Source organism: Cygnus olor, chromosome 3 (genome assembly GCF_009769625.2).
Source record: "Cygnus olor isolate bCygOlo1 chromosome 3, bCygOlo1.pri.v2, whole genome shotgun sequence".
In the NCBI taxonomy this organism is placed as follows: domain Eukaryota; kingdom Metazoa; phylum Chordata; class Aves; order Anseriformes; family Anatidae; genus Cygnus; species Cygnus olor.
In genome coordinates this window covers 115,252,739-115,271,009 of record NC_049171.1, presented here as the reverse complement: position 1 = coordinate 115,271,009, position 18,271 = coordinate 115,252,739, and the positions used below count along the sequence as shown (strand labels likewise).

Genomic DNA, 18,271 nt, shown 5'->3' with positions numbered 1-18,271 from the left:
GGATCTTTGAATTCAGGAGGTCCTTTCCAGCAGGATGGTCAGGCATGTCTGCCTCACGTTGGTACTTTGATGGCTTGTTCAAGTTATTTCTGAATCTTTCTCTTTGAAAACTAAGTAAATGAGTTTTTAAATTGACTTTTTAAATTTCACCAAATGAAGTGTGGGCTTGCACACATCAATTCTTATGTGTGGTCCACTAAGCCATTTAACTCCCTCTCTGAAAGGTAGATACAAGATGGAAAACTTGTGGTCCAGGTGGATCAGAACTTGAGTTTGCTGAAGTTGGAGCTGGTGCCCGTGGTTCCTTTCAAAAGGCAGTTCTGCCTGTCCTAACTCTGAGAAGGAAGGATTCATATCAAACATCCACATGGCATTTGCCTGTGGCCATGTTGGAACTAAGCAAAGTGAAATCTTTCATTAGGCAAAGTGTCTTTTGTCAGACTGAACAATATAATTATAACTTGTAGGGGAAAAATAGAAAAACATTTGCACATATAACCCCATCTACAAATCAGCTGGGTCTGTATGCCTGAAATCTAGCTGTCTTGTTTCTGTGAGAGTCTTTACAACCTGCTTTTGTGTAAACACATCTGATTTTAAGGATGTAGATATTCATTGTGCAAGATATCCTGAAGAACCTAGAACAAACTTCCTTAAGTGATTTATAAATGATCTCTTTTATTCTGTTGGTTTAACATGCCTCTTCCTCCATGCCCTAATTAAGCTGTCTGTTGCATAGACTCTCCAGAACATTTTTTTCTTCATAAATGGTGCATATAAACAATTGGTGAACTGGGGAGTTTGCTCTTGTAAAATTTTAAACAATTTAGGCAGTTTCCAGGAGAATATATTAAGGAAAGTAAAAGCTTTCCTCTTTTCTCAATTCATGTATCAGCATGGAGTGTTTTCTAATGTCACATGAAGCTTCAAATCAGATTTGTCATTAATACTCTACTTTTCTTTGTTAATCCAGAGATGAGGTAGAGGTGTAGTACAATATTTCTACATCTGCTTTTAGGTCTATTTCATCTCGCAAAGGTATTGCAAATTGGCAGGAGCATAAATGGGAATCAGACTCTAGGAACTTCTAAAAATTATGATGGCTAAAGCAAAGACATTACCGCAAATGCCTTTTAAATATGAGGTAATGGTAATTAAAGCAACAGTGTCTGGAATGGCTAATCAGTAAAAGCTGAAGCCTATTCAGTAATGTGGGAGCACATGGTTGTATCCCAAGTATTCCTTAATGGAGCTTCATTTGCTCTCATCTATTCTCTGGTATGATTCTGCAGCCTACCAACTCAGTCTGTACAACCAGTGGGATCCAGGAAGAGCTTTGAAATGCCAGGGCTTATCTATGAAGAGACTGTATGCGCTATATATCCTAAAACTGCGTTTTCTGGAAGGCTTTGCCGTTTCTGTGCAGTATGGTTTCACGGCTGCAACAGAAGCTTTGCAAACAGGATGCCTCAGGCTGGTGTTGCTGAAAAACATTCCCACTCTGGCATGCCTAAAGTACACGTGTAGAGCTGGACACTCTGGGTGGGTGGGTGGGTGGATGGGAAGGTGGTTGTCCTGTCTTTTGGCTGTCAAGTTGGCATGTTCAGGAATTTTGTCTGGCTGTGCCCTCTGTCCCCTCTTTTCTTGGTGGTGTGCATTAGCATGTGAACCTTGGCAGCTGAGGGTACGAGACAGCAGGTGACAGAAGAGCAGGAAATGATGCTATTGACTCTGCTACCTCTTGTACTTGTGACCTCAGCAGAATATACTGGAGTCAGTGTTATAAAACACACTCTTTGGCAGTTTATTGCTTACCCTTATAGGTGATCTTCGCTATGATTTATTTTTTTCAAATACTTGTTTCTAGAACACAAGGGACTTGTTTCTGTGTCTGTGTTTTTGCTGGCGCTTGATGTGACTTGATATAAATAATACGAAATTGAGTCAAGTGGTTAAATGTTAAAACAGCTTCCCACATGTTTTGGTTTACTGCCAGGGAGAGGTGAATGTTCAGCATAAATGCTGTATTTAAACAGTAGTCAAATATTTATTATTGTTGAATGAATGACCTGACAAGGATGTGGTTGAACTGAAATGTACAGGTTATATTTCATGGAATTGGAAAGCTTTATTAATATTTGAAGAATGGCTTTAATTAGTCTGACTGTTGGTAGGTGTGTTCGCTTTCTCAATGTACACCCAGTATAGCCTTTTTCACCAACTTATAATTGGCAGTTTCCCATAGGAAATAATCATTATTGGTATTACAAAAGCACTTTGTATCTATCACATTTGGGAAATGAAAGTTTTGCAGAGGTCATAATAAAGCGTGCCCCCAATTATGCTAATAACTCATACCACAAATGATCCACTGGAAGGTTTAATAGCTTGATAGTACTCTTAATTTTTCCCACTCTGAGAAAATCTAATATTACATTTTGACACTTTACCAAAAGGTTAAAAAAAAAAAAATCTTCCTTCTCCCCTGTTTTTAAGCTTTTACCTGATTTCTCTTAGTGACTTGAGGATCTTGAGATTTTTCTCCTAAAATATTAATTTTAGAAGCATTTTGTTCCACTTCTTTCGCTGTGATGTCAATGTTTTTAATGAGCTCAGGATTGCAAAAGATACCATGTATTATTACCTTTTGGTGGAAGTATCTGTTTTATCGGGACTTTGACAGTATAGTCTAAAACTTGGATTCTTTGCTAAAGGAAATGTGTTGAAGTCAGTTAAAATAACAATGTTTTAAAAAACTATTAAGATGTCAAAAAAAAAAAAACCCACAAGATTTCTGAAGCAAGCTGAATTTTTATCTTGCGTTGTCTGTCAAATAAAGTTTCCTTTATTTCTGCTGAGGAAGTACTTCTGCAGTTCACTTTAAAGATTTAACAGCTAAACTATCCAGAACTTTTCAAAACATCAGAACAAATGTTCAGAATATAATTAGAGATGATTTGATATTGCATTTTCTCACTTATGTAACATGTCCACCAGACAGGTTTCCTTTGAACCAGGTGGTCTGTTTTACTTGAAATAGCCTTTTCTTTTTGGAATTTTGCAACTAAAACATTACTAAAAGGCTAGATGGCATAATTTACTCCCGAGACTGATTATACTAATATACCTGCAGTTACTGTGCATCTACTGAGTTGTTAAAGAACACGTTAAGAGGGCAGTCTGAAAGCTAACATTTGCAAATATCTCCAAATTGAATTATAAATGTCTCTGGTAAACAAAATGTTTGCTGCATGGTGTCTGGTCCACTTGGATGTCCGGCTTTATCAGGTATGTGTGCTTTGCAACATACTTGACAGAATATATATTGCAAAGACGGGGGAAAAAAAACAAGACGAGTAAACCCAAGCTATTTCATTGTGGGTTTTTTTATTTTAGAATGAAACATGTTTTAATTATATATTTTCTAGTTTAAAATGTTCTCTTTCTTTCGGTGAAGTTTTTTTCCACAAACCTTATTTCAGCAGATAGGCAACTGGTTTATTCCTCTTTTTAGATGAGCAGTAAATGAGAAATATTGATGTGTATGGAAATTGAAATGGAGCGTTGATAGAGCTTTACACACACCAGTTTTATGAGATGCATTAGGAAAGCTGCTGGCTTCTACTTTATTAAAGGTATTGTTTTGCTTTGTGCAGGCACTAGAGGTGTAGCAATACATAAGATGCCTGTTTAATGAACATTCCTTTGTAATGGTTTTCTGAAAAGCAAGGCCTTTCTCATGTAAGTATTTTTGTATTAACTGCTTTCTGGTTCAATTGATTATGCTTGAAAATAGAGAACAAGATGGGAGCAAGCTCCTGGTAGGTTTAAACTTGAATCTTGATTACGTCGTCCTGTAAATAGTTTTCTGTGTTGGCATTTCTTCATTTTTTTTCATTCTCAGTTGTCATATATGCTTAATATTAAGTGCAGAGACCCTCTCTGCTATTTATACTTCAGTTCTCTTCAATGGCAGGTTACTTTTCTCTGGTGCATAAACACCTCTGTTTCCTTAGGGGACAGTGTTAACACCAGTCGAGCCATTCCTGTTTATACCTAGATGATTATTTCTATGAAAATGCACATAATATTGTGTGGAGAAGATAAAGGCTGATTTGTTGGACTTATCTGGTAAAATGCATGCACACATGATTCAAGAAAAGTTTGTTTTCTGTGTGTTACATACAAACCGTATTGTGCTAAAATGATTCCTATGTTTTAAATATCAGTCACAAAATGGAAGATAAAGTTAAGATCCAAAAATAGGTATATTTAGCATATGTAGTGGATTATACGGCAGTATGTGTGATTGGTAAGAGGCAGAACTCCTTACTTCAGTATCGTTTCATTGAACTTTCTAAACAGTGTGGATTCTATTTCATAGCTATGTGAACAATTAAATCCTCTGATTTTTTTTTCCTGACTGTCCTAATTATTTTTTTCATGTGAAGCTTGTTAATACTGGTCTCATTGCTGCTCACTCTGCTCATGAGTCAGATATGTCTCTTGATGGTACTTGTGCTTTTAGACCAATGGGGACGAAGTGATCCAGTTTTTCCTTCCTTCTAGGTGCAATTACGGGTCTCAATATAATAAAAATAAAATGATTGAATATCTACAGAGGTTCATATGACATATTTTCCATTTATTTTAAGTTTGGAAGCTAGAATATCTTAATTGATAATCCCATAAGGTTTTTTTTATGAGCTCTTTTCTCTTGGAGGTTCTGTATTTTCAGGGTATTGCTAGTTCTGTAAATATAGCTATCAGACAATTGTAATTTAAGGCCAAATTCTTCTCACAGTTACAAGGGAAAAAATCCAACTATTTTAATGGAGTAGAATTGGATTTAAAGGATGGAGCTTGAATAGTCTTTAATTGTTCTAATCCCTGGACAATGTTCCAGCCAGGACACTTCACAAGCACTGTAACATCTTGTATCAGTTGATTTTTCACTGATCTGAACTAGAAAGAAGATTTATTATTCAGGAGTTGGTGATACAGCCTGCTGAAATCAGTGGAATCAGCTTTACCATTTGCATTCGTGTGCTTTAAGAGAGAACCCAAATAAATTCTTAAATTTTTTTGTTTGTTTTTCCATCTCTCTCTCTCTCTCTCTCTCTCTCTCTCTCACTCTCTCATGTTTCACTTCAATTTATTTCATTTGGTTGGCAAGACTGTTGGCATAATGGGGGCTTTTCACCAAATCTTGCAGCTCCTGTGGCAGATTGTATAGCCTGCAGAGCTTTTGATAGCTTCGGTGTTTTGGCTGTTGTTTTTGCAACTTTATTTTGGTGCTAGGTATCTCATCTGCATGTGTCCCCTGTTCTTGTAGTGATGTGATTTTGCTACTATCCTGTAGTTCCCCTGTAAATCTATCAACAGGCAGGTTCAGAGGGGACACCATTGATCTGCAATGCAGGCACAGGTTGCTTGTTCAGTGACTGATTCTGGATTGCTCATATCACTTTCTTAGCCATTTTTCTACTCCTTAAAAATTCTTCAAAGAAAAGCGCCCCTCCATCTGTCAGCAGAGCAGTTAGCACAATGAAACCAGGATCCCTGCTGGTACCACGATGTGCTTCTGCATTTCTGGTATTTCTGGTTGCAGGAGTCCTCCTGTTTGAGGAATTCTTGTGCTCAGCTTTCCTCTTTGCATCCCAGTTCCATTAAGGTTAAAAGAAAACCAGAAAAACTGAGCAGCCAAAGGGTATTCTCGTGTGATAATCACCAGATTGATGTGTATTGATCACAATGATTATTCTTATTAGCTGTACAGTTCAGTTTTTTTAGATAGGGGAGTGCTGGTGTGCTTCCTGTAATTGTACTGAGCAATTTCAGAAACTTTTATTTATTGTTCAGCAAGCTGATATGAAACAATTTATGGTAGAACAAAGTCATAAGCAGAAGAACAGTGGATCAGGGGTTACTGTGAATTATAACGTTCCAAATTAATATTTCCATTTCTTTGAAGCTTTGAAGATATGAAGAAATTTATTTTAAAGATGTCACGCTGATTTTAGTACAGTTTTAGCTGGTTTTGCCTTTATTTTTCTGCATGTGGTATTTCATAGGTAATTGTGGTAAATAATATACCCAGCTTTTGTTTAACAGAACCTTGCATCTGCCATGAAACTGGCAGTTGTGGCCAATAACTTCAAATTTAAACTAGTGTTAAACTAGTATTTTACTCATAGTCTATACACTGAAAATTTGCGTTGCTAGAGGAAAAGGTTGCATGGTAATTCAATACCAAGACCCTCAGTGCCTGTTGCCCATTTTTTTTGCTAGTGTAATCAGATACAGAACTAATGTATTTAAGAATATGATCATAATTCTTCAGTACTTTTTCAGGCATTGATTTTATATTTTTTGCAGTAAAATAAATGATCCCGGGCTCCAAGATAAGGGAGTATTTCCCATGCATCTTTAGATGTTGTTCCTATATATAGTTTTTTGATGAATGTCTAACTTCACAGAAAACACTAAAAATTAAGGAGGAAGTTATTTCAGGCCGTTTGGATAGGCTGAGGCTTGTGAGAATGAGATTTTTTTTGTTGCTTTCAATGCATGTGCAGAAGGACAAAAGTTGCTTCTCCGTTACTTTTCTGACGAGCGCTAATGCAAAACTTGAGCAAATTAAAGGTGTGTGTGTGTGTTGTTGGACCAAGCAAACAATGTGGCTATTGCTTTTTCCCCTATTCCACTGCTACTGAAACCATATTCAGAGTAAAGCAGCAAAAATCTTTTTGCTACTGAGGAAACAGACAAAAATCCTGATCATCTTAACAGGAATGGGAGCTCTTGTTTGGGATGTCAGGATTTCAACAGCTGTGCCTGTCGTAAGAACAATGGCTGCAGAAATTGAAAGTAATTAAAAGCTAGTTCAAGGTTACTGTTAGGCTAGTGCTAATGGAACTAGTCCCTGACCTCTTCATATCTAATGTGCTTTTCATAACAAATGGATTCCTCTCTTGTTTTTACTGTCCACATGCAATTCACTGCTGCTGTGTCAATGGTCGTTCAGCCCTTTCTCAGTACAGTGCTTTCCCACTGTGTATTTTAAGTATATGAGCGTGCATTCTGCAGAATGCAATGAAATATTGCAAACAGCTCCCAGGGGTTTGGTGAATTCAAGCACTGTTGTAGAATTGCTGAGTAACACATTAGAGTGACAGATAGGTAAACATTTGTTGGAGTTCATGGGGTAGATGGGTTAGACCACAGCAGTAACTGTTCATAGCTCAACTGCAGGACAGCAAACCACAGAATTCTCTCAAGGGTCCTAAGCATCACATATGCTTCATTCTGGTTTTGTTTCTGTGACTCAAAGTACCACACCCACAAAAGAATCAGTGAAACGGTTTGTTTGCCAGTGCCAGATCAATGTTGTAAAAAGAAAGCCATGTATCTTAACTCTTGATTTTTATTTTCATGTGCTGAAGTTAACACATCAAACTTAAAATTGAGAGCCTTTAAATCTGAGCAGTCTGAAGTCCGGTTTGTCTCGTGGGTAAAACCATTTAAACACCAGGTGGAGAACATGTCAGCAGTTTCCTCTTTCTTCCTCTTTCTTTCTCTTTCTTCTGTAGCCGCAGTGCAGAATAGGAAGTGTTGCTGATGGCGCGTATTATTATTTTTTTAATATTTTCAGAGGGGCTTCTCAGACACTGTGGGGCTAAAAAGTACTTAGCAAAGAGAAAAAGCTGAAAAGTTACTCCAAACAAAATCTGGCTAATATGCAAGAAAAATGTACTGCAAGCTTTGCTAACAGAAGGAACTGTAATTAGTCCATTGTTAGCATGGAGGGAATTTGAGTAAATGTCTGTGCTTCTTTCCAAAGTGTTTCAGTAGCTTCAAGATCTGTATTTTAAAAAACTGAATTTGGCATCACTTAAAGGAGCCCCCTCGTAATGCAGAAGAAGACAAAAGCCTCTTAGAGGCTTGCCATAGGGTTAGTTGTATGAACTTAAAGGAGAAGAAAGAGTTTGTCTGACATAATAATCAGCTTTGTGTCCTGTAAGCTATTTTGTATTCAGTATATGGAAAATTCTTGATCAAATGGCAGGTAAGGTCAACATAAATGCAGCCAGCTGCCTAAACAATTTCAGTCATTATTTAATATTGATTTGGTGTTTAATTCTATATTAAACTATAAATGGGGACAGTCCCTTTTTGTTTATGTAGAGATTTAGAAATAATTATATTGCCCTTCATTCTTCTAGGTTTTATTATGAAAGATATTGAAGACAAATAGAACAGTGACAAAGCTAATAATAGATATTTTATTGCATGCCACTTTTTTTTAATTTTTCCAAAGTGGAGCATTTTTACATCCTTGTAATTTTAGGTTGACTCTTTTGTAGAAGTGTAAAAAGGAAAACATAAAGATAGAATTTTGATTTGGTTTCAGTTGTGTTGATTCACATCTGCTAGTTGTTTTGTAAGCTGCTTGTATAGGGTTTTGCTGTTGTTATGACTATTTTTATGTATTTTATTTAAAAAGAATTAAACTGTAGCCCATTGTTTTATTTTGTTCATCAGACATTTCTAGAGATGTACTGTCCAGCATACGTATTTACTTTCTTGGTAGTTGTATGTGTGAACATGTATACATGCTTACCTGCAATTGCAGTTCTAACAACAGTTGTGAAATTGCACTTGGGGCTCTTTTAAATTACAAGGCAAAATGCTGGAGCCTCAGGAGCTAGGAAGGGGAGCGCACTTATGCATGCTTCTTAAACCTACAGGGTTTGGCTTATTTCCTAATGCTCACATTGCCTTGTGTGTTTCTAGATATTTCATACGCAAGTATTCTCCTAAGTAATTAAGGCAAAATACTTCTAAGTGCAGCTGTTATCAACTCTTATCTTCAAAGTCCCTACAATGCTTCTGGCACAATAGGAACATGTAACTGCGTATGAATAATTGAATGTTGAATGTCAGCAATTAGAACCATTAGTAAAATAAGAAGCTACAGTGGCCATATTCTCTGCTCATTGTCTCTGTTCTGTCTGCTCTTCTTTTGAGTGCCATATGTGGCTGACAAAGCTAAATTTCTTGCTCTACTTTAGTGTCATACTTCGTCGCACGCAGTGCTGGCATTTCGCAAATAACAATTGCTGTTGGTAGAAATAACCTGTAGCAATGTTGTGTTACACCACCAAATCCTGTGGCCTTGCAGAAGTGGGAATGGCAACACGTACGTGCCCTGTCTTTTCCTCCTCGGCTTTGCTGGTAGGTGCTGCTGGTGTGAAACATTGGGAAGAGAGTGAGGTTTCTGCATGGGCTGTGGGTGTGAAATTCAACAAGGCGCACGAAAGGGTGGTTGGTGTGCCTCAACGCCGAGGTCGGCAAGGGGCACCAGGTTGGATGCGGTGCCTCTGTGCCTTGGGAGAGCACGGAGGCCGTTCTCAGGGTGCCCTGTGGGCAGGTCTGAGCAGTGATGGAGATGGGGGCGGTAGTGTCTCTGGATTTCTGCTGCTCTCCAGTGATGAGAGAGGGCCGCAGAAGAGCATATGTTGGGCTGTTTGAGACTTTGTATTCAGCGGTCTTTCTCTTTACCACAACACCCTGACAGCTTCCTTGAACTTGGATGGATTTCACCTGTAGTGAAAAAGCACAAGCATGGATACATCCATCCCCATCCCCTGCAGCTGTTCAGAAATCCTTGCAATTGGTAGCAGTTACATCTGCCGTGCAGTATGGTTCTGGATTTCGTTCCTCTCCTCTCCTAATGAAGGAGGGATTCACCTTTTCAAATATAGAGCAGTAACCTTCTTCTCCCTCCTCCCACTTCTCTCAATTATCAGGTGTGCACTATATCCAGGAATCTAATTTTAAATTAACTTGTCACCCTACATCCCATCTGTAGGGGTTTACAATTTTAAAACAATTGTCTTTGAGGTGACTTTATATACTGTTCCATTAACATATACATTATCACTTCTAGGGCACTTAGAAAAACTACAGAATAAAGTACCCTTTTGAGCAAGATGAGAGAACAAATGCAGTTTTCCTTAGATTTGCTGTAGAATCAGAGCTGTGATATGTCAAACCTGATGCTGAGTGGGGCTGTGAATGGTTTATAATAATTTTATTAATACAAGATATTCTAGGCCAGCTTTAGCCTACATACCAAGTTACCAGATGAACTTCAGTAAATGCTAACCAAATCTTGCATTGACTGTTAAAAATTCAATTGGCTGGTTTGTTTCTGCTTAGTTTGTGTGTGTTAGTCTGCCTGTTATATATGTAGTATAATTTTTAATGCTTAAGTAGAAAAACACAATTATCTCTAGGAACTCTAGATAACTAGTTCATAGTGACAGCACATGAACCAATTCATTGATAGGTCCAGCATACAAGCTGTATATTTGGGTAGTGAGCAGGCTGGGGAGCCTTCAGCTCCAAAACTGCAACAAGGAACGATCTGATGTGCTAGGGCTGCAGATACACTACTCATTTGAACATAATTCTGAGGATTTTATAATGTCAGATGTATTTTCAAAGAACAGTGTGCACAAGTGCCGTATCTTTGGTTGAACAGGAGTCAAAGTACACTGAAAGGGTAGAGTATTCTCCCTGAAGAGAGAACGTGCCTCTGAAGGAGGACTCGCAGACAGGCATCCAGCCACTGATGTTCCTACAGGCAAACTTGCAGAGCGAAGCTGGGGAGGCTGTTTAGCTCAGTGACACTATAGTATTTTCCACAACTGTGCCTTAATAGCTTCTCTGTAAACCTGTTGTTATTTTGTGTGTGTGTGTGTCTGTGTTTGAGGGGGACTAAAAAGGCAATCAAGTGGCAGTGTCAAGGAGAATGAGACTGGCTGTGGAAATAAAGTTGAACCATTTTAGGGCTCACAATCTCTTTTCTTTTATTATTTTTTAAATTTCAGGATATAAATCCAAATATTTTTCTCAGTTAATTGCTAACTATTCTTACAATGTTTATCATATAACTCATGCAATGTGTACCCACATTAACAGGACTACACAAGGGAAGTTGGGAAGAGATGCGGTAAAATTTGAGACCATGGTTCAACTCTCCTCCTTGCTGCTTCCTACATGGCTAGAGTGTACCGCAGTCACTAAGATTTTGTCTAAAGATCCTTTCTTACACTATTTCTCTGCTTATGGCTTAAGAAAAGTAAAATCTCTAACTATACAAATGTGCTTCAGATTAATACTGTGTCATAGTAAAGACTAGTCAGGGAGGTGGAAGTCTTACATTCTTGATATTTACTTATTTTTAAGTAAGTGGATCTGTTGTACTGACATTCACCTCTGTGCTAAGTGTATACAATCAGAAATGCCAACTCTTCCATGTGCCCATAATACTTAAAAATCAAAACAGAAAAAAACTACCAGCAACTCTCCAGAGTGTCTGATGAGTCCATTTTTTGTCATTAATGTCACTCTGCCTCATAGAAACATTCTGTAACAATGAAACACATGCTATACATAGCAAAAAAAAGCATCAACAAAAAAAGAAATACACATTTGATTTTCTGTACACTGCACCCACCAGTTAGACAAGTAATATGTTGTTCTGTTGGATTACAAGTGATTAATTCTTGAAGGGAGAAGAAAAGATATAACAATATTTATACAATGATGTAACAAAAACATTAGCTGCAAATGTACAGCTATATGGATATATTAAAAATGCATGTAACTATAACACATCTAAATATGTTCTTATCAATTAGAAATATATAAAAAAAATCTATACTACGTGTATGGATAAGTGACATTTTATAGATACAGGATATCCTTGGATAAATAATTGTATGAATGCATAGATGTACCCTCCTAGAGTACATGAAAACCCACTCTTGGAGAAAATAAAATACAAAACAAATAAAATAGTTTAGTTCTAGAACAAAACTAGTCTGAGGAGAATGTCCTGCAAATAATTCTAGTGTTTATTTTTTGGTAGTTTGAAGACCTAGTTGTCAATGGATGCTCAGAGACTGAGGTCTTTCCTCAGCTGTGGCTTCTCCAGAGTCCAGCCCCTCTGAGACCTGGAAGATCTGCACGTCCCAGCCTGATCAGGGCTGCTGGAAGCACTTGGGGGGTGCTGATACTGCGCAGGCTTGTTTCCACGAGAGATTGTTAGGCACACCAAAACCATGCTGGAGGGAAAACTTGCTGATGTTGACCCTGCACCCCGCCACTCTGTGTGTTTTTTTTTGTTTTTTTTTTCAAGAACTGTGACATGCCTTTGGAGAAGTGGCATGGTCAGAACGTTCCTCGTGATTTCCATTTGTAGCATTGCTTTCTGGTTTGCTTCAGTGAGATGTGACCTGATGAGGGTTTTTCCTCGGCTTCTGGAAAACTGCAAAACCTAGAAAGTCAGTAAAGTTTCAGAGCAAACAGTTGAAACATACTTATTTCTCCTCAGTAATACTTGTCTAGTTGTAAGTCACCTTTCTACTGGTTGAATTCAACTCTCCCATTTACATTTATCAGAAGGTGACCACAAAATAAATAGTGGGATTTTCCATCTTTCCTGTTTGTTTACTTTGTGCATTAGAGAGTGCTCTGTGCGTTATAGTTCTACTTTTTCTCTTGAATAGTCAGTCAGGCGTTTCACTTGCACTAGAGATCCTTTTAAAGGTTACTCAGTCCCAGGAGAGAGAAGTATGCTTTAAAAAACAGGAAAATGAAATAGTAAAATGAAATGTTTGGGGGAAACTAGGGAAGGCACAGTAAAATAACCTTGGTTCTCTTTGTTTTAAAATATTTGCTTTCAGATTGGTGATGCTCTTATTTCTGATGTTTTGCATGTGTCACTTTGAGCTTCATTAAAATGTAATGAAAACAACATTAATTCTATGCTGTGTCTTAATGTAAGAAAATTACTCTTTTACTTACTGAAATAGTAATTTGGTTGGAAATTGAAGACTTCAGCTGTTGCAGGGTGAGGTTAATTAAATTGACTTTTAGAAACATGGTGTCCTGGTGTCTTAGTGTGGTGCATTTTTTGTGTCCTATTTTAAGATGAAAATGTTGTTTTCATTTCTTCCTGGTCTTTCCCTTCCTGTTCTGTTAGGGTATGAAAGCAGAAAACAATCGGACTGAACCATGTTTGTCTATGGACATCTTTTGGTTTGTCTTGCAAATTGATAGTCAGGATGGAAGCATATTGCTTGGGAGGAAATGCAAGATACATTATTCAGAAAGCTAACTTTCCCTAGATTGAGGAATATTGCTTGGGCAGATGTCTGAAATGGCTCAGTTGAAAGAGGTCAGTAATGTTGTGTATACTGAACAGATTAGATGTTAAACTTCTTGATCCCAACCTAAAACTTAAAATTTTGTACCTGCATTACAGCTAGGTGGGAGGATTGCATTGCAGGCAGGTGTAGACTTCAATCTATGTTGCTTTGATTAAGGAACTGTAATAATAGAGAACTTTAGGGGTAGCTGTGTAAGCCCAAAGGTCTGCAAAATAGAGTTACAAGTGGCCCCCAGCAGAAAGTGGGTTTTGGGATGAGATTTTGATCAGTAACCTGGCACTGAAGAAGCCGTATTTAAACAGCTGTTGTTACAATTGTTAGTTTAAGAGAGAGCCAGGTACGCGTGTATGCACCCTAACCACTACTTTAATTTTTGTGGTTTGTAAGCGTAGTTTAAAGCTACGTAAAGAAGAAAAAGTAGGTATGGAAGAAAAGGGCATATTCTAGCACAGGAAAGTGTTTTGAGGCGTTAGCTGCTAGGTGAGAATTTATTCCTAGCGCTACCATTCTGCTGCCTGTAAGAAATAGCTTGTTTTTATTTTATTTTTTTTTTTTTTACCGTTCAAATGTCTTACTGTTCAAGTGAAATGTAGTTCAGACTTCTAAGGATTTCTATCTTAGAATCTGCAACGTTTCTTTTCTGTAAAACTGAAGATTACTCATTTTATTGTTTTCTTTCCATATAGTTTAATCTTCGGAAAGTGAGAGGGCTTGAAAGTTTGCCAGTGTTACTGAAGTATAATTTTCTGTTTTGGTTTGGGGACTTACTGAAGGCAATTCGTGGAGAAATTGTGTTTTATAAGTATGAATAGTAGCTGTTCTGTATTACTTAGATACTGCTTTGTACTATACAGCTCAGGTACATGTTCAAGTAATAAAAATATCAGTAAACTTAGAAAATGAAAACATTTACATTTGTCTCCCTATTTTTCATACTGCTTTATTGTTCACTGAGATATATATTGAAAAAGAGGTCAATTTTAACATATGTTTGTTTCCTTTAACTGTATTTTAAGTTTTGTCTAAGATTACCTTGTTCTGAGTTCTGTTTTCTCTTGGATGAAGAGAGCCGGTGCGGCTTTCTTATGTTAAAAAAAAAAAACAAAAAAAACCTACCTTTCTCGATAGCATACTGATAAGTGTTTATCTTTTTCACTTTTTAAGTATAGTAGTGTATACCCAGTAAATACTTCTGCTGTCAAGTTAGGATTTAAAAGACAACAGATTTCAAGGTTTATGTCAGGTATATGCAGCTGTATACTTTCATTTCTTCTAAACACTGATTCTGATTCACAAATACTTTAAATATTTATCAGAGCATTGTTCATGTTTGCCCATCCATATTCTCCAACTTAATTTATTTGTAGGCTATAGGAAAAGAGTGCAAAAAGGTCTTTCTCAGTAAATCTCTGTTCTTAGTGGAGTTACTTCAACTCAAGATGATGAACAGTTTGTTTTCAGCTCTTCTTGGATCAGGGCTGCTCTTCCTGAGACAGTATTTTAAACTAGGTAAATATTCACAATATTTTTAGTGGAATAAATAAAATATAGACTAATGAATCTCCCTAACAGCAGAAACTAAACTATTTAATTCTGCTTGGAGGTTCTTAGAACAAGCTTGTAAATGTGTTCTCTTCAATTGATAGTTTCAGAGGGAGAGAATGGTTTGCTGAATATCATGCAACTTAATTTGTGGGACTGGTTTCATTAATGGCAGTGTGAATAACTGCTTTCATGAATTTGTGTTTGCTTTTGCTGAATCAGAATCATAACAACTTCAATGTTTGGAAAACTATCGTAAGTCTCACTTTTGTGGCTTCCACAGGCTTTGTGAAGGAGCCTGTGCTTATGAAAGTAGAAAAGTTTTCTGTTCATCAACAAGAACATCTGGGAGAACATAGAATGTGTAGCAATTTTTTCTGTTCTTTTAATCAGAGCTACGAGAAATAGAATACATTTTAAAAGATCTGTTAGGAGCTTTATCAAAAGACAAATGCAGACTGTTTTGTAGATTCCTTTTGTTTTCTTTCTGCAGGTATGATTCAACTCCTATCCCACTTTGTCCTTTACTATACGCTTGACTTTTTTGCCCTTTTCAGGAGGACAGTCTATGCTTTTGTTTTCTTTAGAATACCTCAGGGATGAGAACGTACTTTAGGCATATGGTTTGTTCCTCTGAGCTCCTTGGAACATAAGCATCTGAAGTCTGTGCATCTTCCTCTGCCTTTACTCCACTAAGTATATACATTATTTTTTTTTTAGCATAAAAGGCACTATGTGGTGGATTTTTTTTACCTCTCCATCTTTACTTCTTAGCATGATGTGATTTTATGTGTTTTTTTTAACTTAAGGGGTGATTTATTTATTTATTTTTCTACAGATAACTGCTACATTTACAAAGGTAGTTGGTACTTTAGGTCAGTCTTTGCTGCTGGATTCTACGTATGCACTTGTATATATTGGATGTATTTCTGTGTCAGCTTATGAGGAGAAAGCTCTGTGTAAGGTCCAAGCAAACTTGCTTTTGGTTAATCAAACTGTCTTTGCTGTCAGGACAGCAGCTGTGCAGTAGAACCAATGGAAGGCATTTTTGAAATACTCTGCTTGAGAATCCCAGTACTATGGAGAGGAAGATAATTTCAGCTGTTTTGTGCATGTGTAACTGCAGGAATACTTGAGGAAATACTGTGTGAGCAGCCAGGTAGTAGCCAGAACACTGTACTATTCTCTTACCTGTAACAGAGTTTTGAGTCCGTGGTGTTAACGCCAGGCTGCTCTCATTCTGAACAAGGTCACTTCTTACACCTACACTACTTAACAGAATTTTTAGGATGAAATCATGTAGCTTGATTTAATGCAAAATTGCAACAACCTTGTTCAACAAAAAAGGCATTTACATAATTAGGATTATGCTCCTTACTTTCTTCTTTCTTTACTTTTTTCCTTAAACATAAAAATGTTAGTCCACATCTTCAGATGCCAGTAACTTCCAGAAAAACATTTGTTTGCATCAGGCATGCATCTGTTCCTTTTTTTCACACCTATCAGGGAAGATATTTATTCTAACTCTGTGCTCTCATATAATTACTTTTTCCTGGTATTCACTGAATAACATCAACTGCCAATGTTCTTATAGCTTATAATCATAAAATGTTCCACATGAGCTAATTTCTGTAGTTAACTTATATGGTGATGTTGAAGTAATTGTAAGGTCTTACACTGCTCTTTTTGTTTTTATTGCGCTTGTTTCATTTGACAAGAAATTATCTTTATCTCTGGTACTTTTGGTAAAATTGAAGAATGACATCAAACCAATGGTCTACGTGGTCATAAATGCTTAATAAAAGCCCTGTTCATGCAGTTTCATGAGCCTTTGCATCTTTCTGTCCACATTTTTGTACTGAGTCTTTAGAAAAGAGCTGTAACTAATACCAAACATATAATGAGTAGCGTTCTCAAGTACTCATTGCTACACTGATTTTATTGGTGTTCTGGTAAAATACAGTATTTCTAATATTTTCTGTATTTATTACACTTAAGAGAATTAAGTGTATTTTTGATAGAATAATACTAATTAATGTGCATCAAAAAAAAAAAATCCTCCACAACACTGCAGAGGAAGCTCGGGAAGTGATTTTGTGGCATAAAGTAAACTTATGATGCAGGGGATGTTTCCAGGTGCTTTAAATTTTTTTTCAGTTCTAGTGTTATCTAAACTGAGATCTACACAATTTTGAAAATTTCTCTTTTTTAAAAAGTTTCGATTTTTTTTTAAATTTCTCTCTAAAGAGATGAGAGCAGTGAGAGGGGGAACCGGGGGAGAAAATATTTTTAAGAGAATGCATAAAACAGGTTAGATGAGGGATGAGTTACAAAGGAAGTATTAAGTTACAGTACAGGAAAAAAGGGCACATCTCAGTTTCCACATAAAGAAGTGGATATATAGTATTATTTGATATGCTGTCTAGCTGTATGGGTAGGATTTATCTCACCTAGTTTGGCTGCCTAAAGCAACGCATCTATTTGAGCTATTGGTTTGGTGGCTCCTGAAGTTGCAGGAGAGAATAAGGCACCTCTGGGGGAATGATTCATCTGTCTTGTTCTAGACAAATATCCAAGGATGGTATGACTTGTCTTCTGGAGGTGTCTAACATTTTGCAGTCATTAGAGCTAGACAGATAACTTAGCTTGTGCATATAGCTCTTAGACTCTTGAGTTAGGTGAGAAATTTCAGCTTCATTAAACTCATGTTTCAACTGCTCATTTTCTCTGTAAAGCTAACTCTGCACGTAAGGTGATTTGTAGTCCTTCATTTTTATGGCTACCACAAGAGCTGTTGTCCGAGGTTTACATGTATTCACTATTTTTCTTGTGCTTGTTACTGTTCTAGTTCAAGTAGTTGCCCTTGAAATTGTAAAATGTGCTAAAAGAATTACTTGTTTTAAAGTGATGTTGTGTATAATGTTATTCAATTTTGTTCAACATTGCTATCATGTTATCACGTAAACACTTCGTATAATTAACAAAGGGAAATATTAGGCCTCTGCTTCAATTTTAGAATAGCTGAAAAAGGCTATATTTGTTTTTCCCCTAAAAAAAAAGCAGAAAACTGTTACAGAAAACTAAATTGAGGATACAAGCCTTCATTTTCTAAAGACAAAAACAAAAAAACTCCGTTTGGTCTTTATCCTGACACATCAAAATACCATCTGAAACTATTCATTGCCTATGGCTTGCATAAACGTTGTAACAATAAAGGAGGAAAACGTTCTTTCCACAGTGTTCTCTATAATGGATTAAGAATTTGATCGCACTTTTTTGATGAGAAAGGTCACAATTACTCACTGTTGATAAGAAAGTCATTCTAAAGGTTACAGAACAGCAACTGACTTTCAGCAGTGGCACAATAGTCTCTTTGGCCTTTAAATAGTTTGTAATCATGCGTTGCATATTGACCTTTGCAGATTATCTTCTTTTTTTTTTTTTGAAACCTCAAAAATAAATACCTTCTTTCTCTTATATAAAAC

At 36.8% G+C, this 18,271-nt stretch overlaps 1 protein-coding gene across 10 annotated transcripts in view; it reads left to right on the top strand.

Annotated features, from left to right (window-relative positions):
- Positions 1–18,271, top strand: part of PLCB4 (phospholipase C beta 4) — a 200,677-nt gene that overhangs the window by 28,896 nt on the left and 153,510 nt on the right. The window contains exon 3 of one of the 10 annotated variants that reach the window (XM_040551654.1): positions 3,657–3,741. The exons of the other annotated variants lie outside the window; for them this stretch is intronic. The gene's annotated coding sequence lies outside the window, so the exon portion shown is untranslated. The remainder of the gene's footprint in view (positions 1–3,656; positions 3,742–18,271) is intronic. 10 annotated transcript variants of the gene reach the window in all.